At 40.0% G+C, this 9,806-nt stretch overlaps 1 pseudogene; it reads right to left on the bottom strand.

Moving 5' to 3' along the window:
- Positions 1-4,344: 4,344 nt before the first annotated feature.
- Positions 4,345-4,900, bottom strand: LOC102759415 (annotated as a pseudogene).
- Between the last annotated feature and the right edge of the window lie 4,906 nt (positions 4,901-9,806).

Genomic DNA, 9,806 nt, shown 5'->3' with positions numbered 1-9,806 from the left:
TAGTATGGACATTTTAATAATATTAACTCTACCAATCCATGAATACAATATATTCTTCCACTTGTTTATGTCTTTCTCCATCTATTTCTTCAACATCCCTCAGTTTTGGGAGTACAAATCTTTTACCTCCTTGGTTAAGTTTAATCCTAAGTATATTAATTTGTTGTTGTTTCAATGGTAAATGGGATTATTTGTTTAGTTTCTATTTCTGAGAAGTCATTATTGGTGTATAAAAAAGCCATCAAGTTGGAGGTGTTTATTTTGTATCCTGCTGGAATGCCAACTTCATTTATTAAATCTAGTAGTTTTTTGGTGGAGTCTTTAGAGTTTTCTATGTCCAATATCATGTCATCTGTGAATAATGAGAGTTTTACTTCCTCATTTCCAATTTGGATGCCTTTTATTTCTTCTTGTCTGATTGCTGTAGCTAGGACTTCCAGAACTATGTTGAATAAGAGTGGTGAAAGCAGATATCACTGTCTTATTCCTGTTGTTAGGGGAAATGGTTTTAGTTTTTGTCCACTGAGTATGATGTTGACTGTAGGTCTGTCATATATGGCCCTTATCATGTTGAGATATGCTCCCTCTATTCCCACTTTGCTGAGAATGTTTATCAAAAATGGTTGTTGGATAGGAAGATAAACAATCCAATCAAAAAATGGGCAACGGACCTAGATAGACACTTTTCGAAAGAGGACATACGGAAGGCCGAAAGACATATGAAAACATGCTCAAAGTCACTAATTATACGAGAGATGCAAATCAAAACAACAATGCGGTATCACCTCACACCTGTCAGAATGGCGATCAGCAACAAATCAACAAACAACAAGGGTTGGAGAGGATGTGGAGAAAAAGGAACCCTTCTGCACTGCTGGTGGGAATGCAGACTGGTGCAGCCACTATGGAAGATAGTATGGAGTTTCCTCAAAAAACTAAAAATGGAACTCCCATTTGATGCAATGCTAGTACTATGTTGAATAAGAGTGGTGAAAGCAGATATCACTGTCTTATTCCTGTTGTTAGGGGAAATGGTTTTAGTTTTTGTCCACTGAGTATGATGTTGACTGTAGGTCTGTCATATATGGCCCTTATCATGTTGAGATATGCTCCCTCTATTCCCACTTTGCTGAGAATGTTTATCAAAAATGGTTGTTGGATAGGAAGATAAACAATCCAATCAAAAAATGGGCAACGGACCTAGATAGACACTTTTCGAAAGAGGACATACGGAAGGCCGAAAGACATATGAAAACATGCTCAAAGTCACTAATTATACGAGAGATGCAAATCAAAACAACAATGCGGTATCACCTCACACCTGTCAGAATGGCTATCATCAACAAATCAACAAACAACAAGTGTTGGAGAGGATGTGGAGAAAAAGGAACCCTTCTGCACTGCTGGTGGGAATGCAGACTGGTGCAGCCACTATGGAAGATAGTATGGAGTTTCCTCAAAAAACTAAAAATGGAACTCCCATTTGATGCAATGATACCACTTCTAGGAATATAACCCAAGAAACCAGAAACACCAATCAGAAAGTATATATGCACCCCTATGTTCATAGCAGCACAATCCACCATAGCTAAGATTTGGAAACAGCCTAAGTGCCCATCAGCAGTTGAGTGGATTAAAAACCTGTGGTACATATACAGAATGGAATACTACATGGTGGTAAAAAAGAAGGAACTCTTACCATTTGCAACAGCATGGATGGAACTGGAGAGCATTATCCTAAGTGAAATAAGCCAGTCAAAGAAAGATAAATACCACATGATCTCATTGATAACCTATCCATTGTTTAATATCCCATTTAGCATCCATGTTTGAATGCTTTGGGGTGTTTTTACTGTAGTTGATTTCTAATTTTATTCTACTGTGATCTGAGAAGATGCTTGATATGATTTCAAGTGAAATAAGCCAGTCAGAGAAAGATAAATACCACATGATCTCATGCCTGAAGTTGTCTCACAGCTTACTGATGTGCTTTACATTATATTGATTCTTTTCCCCCTGTGTATTTTATTTTATACTAGAGGCCCAATGCATGAAGATTCGTGCAAGAATAGGCCTTCCGCTAGATATATGACATATGTTTGCTCCCCCTCTTAAGCACTATGTATTTTAACCAGGACCACCTCTCCGAGAAAGGTTGTTTCCCCAGGTTAGGGGTTAACAGGACTAAGGAAGAGAATGAATCAGTAAATCTTCCTAGTGTTACAGAAATACCATGTAGTACTACTTATGAAGAACTTGGACTAAGACTTTTGGCAATAAATTTGGGACTTGTTGGGCCCACATCCCCAGGGGCCTGCCCACCAGGGAAGCACCAAAGGCTATACCCCTGGAGACCCACTGACACAGGGCAGTCCCAGGGAAGGCAAGCAGGGAGCCTGGGAGGACATAACCTTTACTGGGTAGGATAAACTCCTTCAGTCACTTCCTTGTAGCTTATCAGTAGAGCAATAGAATAGTGACCTTGGAATAGCCATTATAATGGAACACAGAGATTAACCTAGACAAGATTAAAATCAACAGAACTAGATAGAGACAGGGTTATGGAAATGAAACTAGGAACTGTAGAAGGTTTCCCAAAACATACCATGATGTAATTATAGAGGCTTGCTTATGGGATCAAAGAGTATAAATATAGATGTAATAGGACAATAAAGAGAGAACCCAACCATGCTGATCAACTGAATGTTGCTTCTGTGTCCTTCCTTCTTCGCTGACTCTGTCCACACCTTTGGTAACCCCTGGACCGGCTGCGGCTGGACCCCAGCAGCCTTCCTTCCCCTGGCTGCCGGCACCAGCTTCCCTCCGGCACCTGGGACCCAGGTCTTCATTCTGGCCGCCGCCTCCCAGCTTCACTCTGGGCCAGAGCCACCTCCTGCCTTCACTCCAGGCCAGCTCCGTGGGTGCCTCCCAAAATGATGAAGGAAGCCAAGCATCCCACCTGAAGGAAGCCAAGCGTCCCACCTGAAGGAAGCCAAGCATCCTGCCTTCTCTGACCAGCTCTGTGGCTCCGGCTGGCATTGCCATCTTTGTGGCTATGGGCACCTCCATCTTTGTCAAGGCGTGATGGTTAATTTGCATATTGCCCTTTTATTAGTATAGATAGTTTTTTATTATTGTATTTTTTAGTTTACTAATTTTCTTCCTACATTGTCTAATCAGCAATAAACCATTTAGTATATTTTTTAATCTATATTTTTAACTGATATGCAATTGGTAGCTTCCTGTGCTAGGCCTGGATGTACATGGGAGAGGCCACACAGGGAATTGAAGCCAGCTGCCACCAGTACCATGCCTGGGGCAAGTCAGCAAAAGGCACAAAGCACCCCAAGACCTTCTGACACCTGCAGGCTGTACACAATGCTCAGTCATAGAAAGGGCCTTGGGGGGTACACAATTTGGAGGATCTCAGGGAGTCATGAGTGTGGGGCATGTGGTGTTTACCAGGTTAATGCACATTGAGATTTGGCACTAGTGCTGAGCCTGAGGCTACTCAGCAAAAGTCTCAGGGTGCACTGAGGCCAGTTTCTACCTACCTGGCAAATGAAGACCTTTTCAGTAGGTTATGGAATCATAAGAGTGGAGCTCGTGAAGGTCATTAGGCTAATACAGATTCATATTTGGCTGTATGGGTGGAGGGCTCAACACAAGGACAATGGTAGCCATCAATCCAGCCATCTCCATAAAGCCACACAACAATTTCTCCCTGTATATCTCTGGCACTCTCCAAGCAGTTATCCCTCCACCAGAGCCCAAGATGGATGCCTGTGAGTGAAAATTTGTACCTGATCTCTTTAAAGGGAAACCTGGGTTTCCACCAGCCTTCTATCTCACCCAGATTGATGGAATCCTCACTGATTTCACAGCCAGATGATATGTGGACTCCTCTTCCAACACTTGTGTTCAGGGCTGGGAAGCCCAGCATGGGGCTGAGACTCTCACTCCTCAGGGAGGACCTGTACAGCTGAGATGTCTCTCTAGATTCTCAACCTCCATGTGATGTTGTGGGGCCAGCTGTTTTCACATCTCTACCTCTCTTACCAGTCTCTACATGGCTTCTTTTGTATATTCTTAGTTATAGGACTTTTGGTAAGTTAGTCTTCAGATGATTATAATTTAGTTGTAATTTCCATGTGGCCATGGTGGGGAGGTGAGTACAGTGTCAACCTACTCTGCCATCTTGACCTATGTCAACATTTTGAACATATATGGACAATAGTTAAACTGTTTTAATGTCTTCACTAATTCTACTATCTGTGTCAGTTCTGGGGTAACTTTTTGTTGTTATCAAATTATTTTTAATTGAAACATTTTCCTTTGTAGTTCTTAACTAGCTGGGTATTCCACTGCACCACTGTTGATGTCATCTATGATGTTATGAGGGTAGCGGCCATCAAAATTGCAGCCTGCGGACTGGGAAGTCCCCAGGATCTCTTTAATGGTTCCAGAGAGTTCTCTAGCTAGAGATTCGTGTTGCATCTGTTGGGCAATGATGACAATCTAATAAAAAGTGATATTTTTACTATGCTTAATGTTTTTCTGCTTCTTTCATCTTGTGGTAGTTTTTTGAAGGCTTTTATGATCAGGGCAGAGGCAGAATGTACTACCTCAATCCGGGCCTGTCTGTTCTGAATGGTCAGTTTCCCTGTAGTTCTCAGACCCTTCCAATCACTGGTTGCTTTGGTGATGTTACCTTCAACCTTTTTTAGAGAGAGGTCCATGGGGTCAATCTTGAGTGCCAGGGCAGAGGTGGCACCCACTTCCCCACTGGTGCACTTCAGGTATACGACTTTGATGTCATTGGGGTCAAACTTCTTTGGAGGCATGGTGAAGGCAGTTGGTGTCAGATGAACCCGGATTCAGAATGACTGAAGAAAGTTGAACCTAGGCCTCCTCTGAGCAGAAAGCTGAGTTATGAGTTAATTTTCAATTTATTTATTATTCACCCCATTAATGGCTGAATAATATTATATTTTATAAATGTATCATAACTTATTTAGTCAGCCCAATATTAATAGGCATTCTGTTCTTTCCAGTCTTTTACTAATACAATTAATGCTGTGGTGGACATCCTCATATTTATGCCTTCGTGCAGGTATATCAATAGGATAGATTTCTGAAGTCAAATTGCTGGGTTAGAAAGTATTGCATTTTTTAAATTTATTTATTTGAATTTTTAATTTGATAGTTATTCTGGCCCTATTAAAAGGACTTGGCCTGATTGTGCAAATAATATCTGGAATAGGCAAAGTCCCAGCCTGTATCATTGGGTGCCTGCTTTTGGTAGTCATTCAGACACTACCCATTTGATTTGTTCACTCTGACCTGCTTGATGATATTTCTCTTATCTTTCCTATTTTTGCCCCTCAACTTCTGTTGCTTTCCTAAGATTTCCTTGCATAACCACTCATTTTAGATCTATTTTTTCTTTAGACATAATTTCACTATTTTATCCTTAAAGATCCATTTCTAAGGACTTCAGGAACATCTCCCATTTCCCACCCTTGTCTTGTGGAACTAACTCTCTGGGCTGTTCTCCTTCTTAGCCTTTACATTATGGGAAAATCATCAGACAGTATTTAGAGGTCAATTTCCTTTTACATCATAGATACAGATCTGCATATTTACCTATCAGCTACTAGGATGAAGCTGTGGTCACTGTGTTCACACAAACCCTACCTAGTTTAATAGAGTTCCATGACACCAGCTTTAGGCTCCAAATGCTGCTATATACTCAGCCATCATTTACAGTGGAGTCAAAGAAAGCTGTTTTTCTTTTCTTTCTTGTCTCCTGAATGCCTAGAAACATGAGTTAATGAAGCTTAGGCCTTTTGTAAGTTCAGAAACTACCTGGGCTTTAAAACTAATCTGAGAAAATATTTGGTAGCCAAGCTTGTCAAAGGGGAGCCAATGTACTATCACTGAATTGAAGACAGGAGAGACTTGGGACTCTTAAGCTGCATGGTAGACCAAATTCTGGTCAATAAAGCCAGATATCCATTTGATTCATACTTATCACTGTGAACAACCACCACTAGTATGTATTTCTGATTGGGAGACCCATGACCCACAAGATCACCTCATAAACAAGTATATAAGAGGGGATAGCTGGATACTGCTGCCAACTGCCTACTGCCCAAACCACTTTGGTTCTGGACTTCACCTTCCTGGAATCTAAAGAGCTAGCCACTTATTCAAGGGAAAAGTCTCAGTGGGTTGAATATAGATGGAGGAGTTAGATTAACATAAAGTACTTCACTAGAGACAGAAACCCATGGCATTGATAATAATCATTACAGTGGGGCCTTGACTTACGAGTGTCCCGACTAATGAGTTTTTCGAGATACGAGCCATCTCTTGGCCTATTTTTTGCTTTGAGTTGCGAGCTAAAATTCGGGTTATGAGCCAGCTTCAGATACCCCACCGCTAGTTGGCACAGAGATCATTACAGTGAACGCCACATCAGCCCAGCATCATGTGCCTCACTCGTTCACTTTAAGATTTGACATATGACTAATTTGAATTACGAGCTCCATCACCGAATGAATTAAACTCATAAGTCAAGGCCCCACTGTATCTTGAAGTGCCCTATATGGTGGTTTTTGTATGTGTGTGGTATTGTCTCCCATGCTGATGTTCTCTCCAAGAACCCAGCATCACTCAGTATACTCCATGTTCTTAACTTTAGCATTCCGGAAGCTTAAGTTCCTTATGTCCAATGCAGCATGGGAGAGTGTGAAAAATAGTGGATGTAGAAGTCATAATTACTGTGAAAATAGGTATTTGTAGCTGGATGAATGTAATAAATTGTGGGGAAATTTGGTGAAACAGCAGAGGTTCTCCTCTAGTTAGTGCTTGGTTGATATTCTCAATATGACCTCTATATCTACCAGCACTAGGTAATTGACAAATAGATACTAATGTGAAAGGCCTTGAATACGACATCTAAATTCAGGGTAATAATTGAAGACAATTATCAGAGATGATGTAGCTGAATAATTTAGAACCAGAAGATTCTTTTGGTAAACAAAATAATCATAGCTGGAGTAGATAGAGAGTTGGTGCTGACTATGCAATGAATGATTTTTTTTTTTCAGAACATCTGCCACTACAAAGATTTTGTGGAGTTATGAAAATGGAATATGCAAAAATAGTTTACTGTGAGATGGTATCTCAGATGTGTTTGTAGAACTGAAGTGAAAGCAGAAGGCTCTTGGATCTGCTAGTCTTCTCCTTGACTTGGAAACAGCTATCATAAATGATGACTCACTGAAGATGTTATGTCAGAAATGGAGCCACTACTAAAAACCATGTTCAAGGTCTTGACTTGTATGGAACACAATAGCCAACAGAATGGGGCCATGGTACAAGAGAAGTACTTGTGTATGAGCCTTTCCAGCTGGCAAATACAATCACCCACTCTCATACAGTAAGCAATTCCAACATTCTTTGGATCTCATGGCTGTCACTGCATGGTCCTGGATCTCATCCAGGTGCTGCTATGAGCGGGCATCCATCTGCAGCCTACTCTAATTGTAGATTGTAGTGGTGTAAGGCTTAGAGTCTAAGACACCTGAATCTAAAACTTAGCTTTTCAAACTTAAGCAAGTCACTTAATCTCTTCAAACATTAATTTCCTCATCTCTAAAATGGGGATGATAATAGTACTAACCTCAAAGAATTTTATGATTTAAATAAAATAAATTGGATAAAGAATTTATCCCAGTGCTTTGTACACAGGTTTAACATTAGCTTTTATTTTATTTGGGTCTGGATAACCCAGAAGGTCTTTTGGAGGATCTACCAGTGTAAGGCTGTCTCCATCTTTCTTTCTTTCTCCAGTTTTTTTTTTCCCCCTGAGGTAACGTTAGATCTGTCCCTCCAGAAAATGGAACTCTGGGGCACTGAATTTACATTGGAGTATACTTTCATTGGAACATTCTCTGACCACAGGGATAGGGCTGGGTTGAACTGCATCCTGCAGAGAGTGGGACACATGTGGGCAATCCAAGAGGCAGTATTCTATGGAGAAATTAAAACCAAAGCAGATAGTCAAATCTAGATGTCAGTCCATATAAGCTGGGTAGTGTAGGAGAATCTTTGATCCAGGGAACAGAGTGGAAAGTGAGAAAATTACTTAAGATCCTGAGAGGACTTGGTTATAACTTAACTCTAGCATATACAAGTTGATTAGTCTTGATCATCTTAATTAAACCAGGTTTATATTCTGGCTCAACCACTTCCTCAGCTGGTGGTTTTGGATGAATTACTCATTTTTCTGTTCTACAGTTTTCTCATCTGTGAAAATAAAGAGAAAAAGAGCACACAAGTCATGTAGTGCTTGTGAGAATTAAATATGGTAATCTCTATGAAGTGTTTAGTATATATAGTATATCGCATACAATAAGTTCTCAATGAATGTTAGTTGTTGCTGTTAAACAGAGGGCAGAAAAGAAACAATATAATTCCATGAGATATGAAGCATACACATAAACATGTTTTATAGGGTGCCCTTTGATGATAGTATGAGCAAAAGGAGCTAGAAAAGGTATTGACTTAGCTTATATAGACATGATATCCTCCCAGCTGTCCTGGATGCCTGATATATAAGAATGACATATTGAAACAATTCAAAATGTGTCCCTCTATATCCACACTAAAATTTCTGAACTGCTCAAAAAAGATGACCTTCATCTTGGAAGATTGGGCTGCTGGGTTTGTCTCAGTTGCTCTAGCCTATTGTAGTCTATGAGTATCAGTCATGGGTGTTGGATAGCCTTGAAGTAATACCTCTATGCTTCTAGGTTAGCCTTAGTGGCCAGTGGTCCTTATAACTTCACAAAGTTGCTAGAAAATGAGCAGAGCTATTACCTTCTTGAAGAAGCAGGCACAGAAAAGGATTGTAATTCAGTCAGTGTCCCCTTAAGTAAGATAGGCATTCATAGTTGTTCTTAATGACAATGGTTTCGGTGGTGTAAGGCTACCTAGGCCTAGGATGCCAGAATGAGGTCAGAGATGAAAAGGTTCTCCAGCTGCTAGGAGACTAGGGCCATTATGACAACCACATATACCTTTTTCTCTTTTGAGAAGGTTAACCTGGAGTTCAATGAGTTTGGTAAAATTGGGTAGAAGGCAGCAGTGATACTCCACAAATTTCAGATATTAATAGACCACTTTGGTTTACCTGAGGGTCACAATCTGGTGTGACTCTTACTTTGTCCAGCACCATGTAGACAACTTGGGTTGGCAGGCCTTGGTTTGAGAAAGTCACCTCTGGAATTTTCAATGTCTTCCCAGAGGTGGTGCTGCTTGAAATGGCTTAGAACTACCTTTATTTGGGGTTCTTCTGAGGTCAGTTCATGGTAATATATTAGCATATCCTATAGGTAGATAACAAACTTCTGTCAACAAGGTTGTATAAAATCTGGGGTCAGCCAACTATGGCTTGTGGGTCAATATAAGCTACTCTTTGTTTGGCCCACAAGTTAAGAATGGCTTTTATAGAAAAATATTTGTAACTTATTTAATGGTAGGGAATTCTAACTTTGGAACACAATTCAGTGAAATATTATTTTTAAAAATCAATTTTCTAATTAGTAGACCTATAATATAAAAAATTATACTCAATAATTATTGTATTTGAAATTTTGTCAATAGAAGTTTATGGAAATTCTTTTTCTTTCTTATTATATAAACACCTACATCATTTCTTTGAATTTACTCTTGGCTTGTAAAACCTAAAGTACTTACTATCTGACCTTTCACAGAAAAAATGTTTGCCACCTTAT

This window comes from Myotis davidii, unplaced genomic scaffold, assembly GCF_000327345.1.
Source record: "Myotis davidii unplaced genomic scaffold, ASM32734v1 scaffold1087, whole genome shotgun sequence".
In the NCBI taxonomy this organism is placed as follows: Eukaryota; Metazoa; Chordata; class Mammalia; order Chiroptera; family Vespertilionidae; genus Myotis; species Myotis davidii.
Note: the sequence above shows the minus strand (reverse complement) of the source record. Positions and strands in the feature narration are given on the sequence as shown.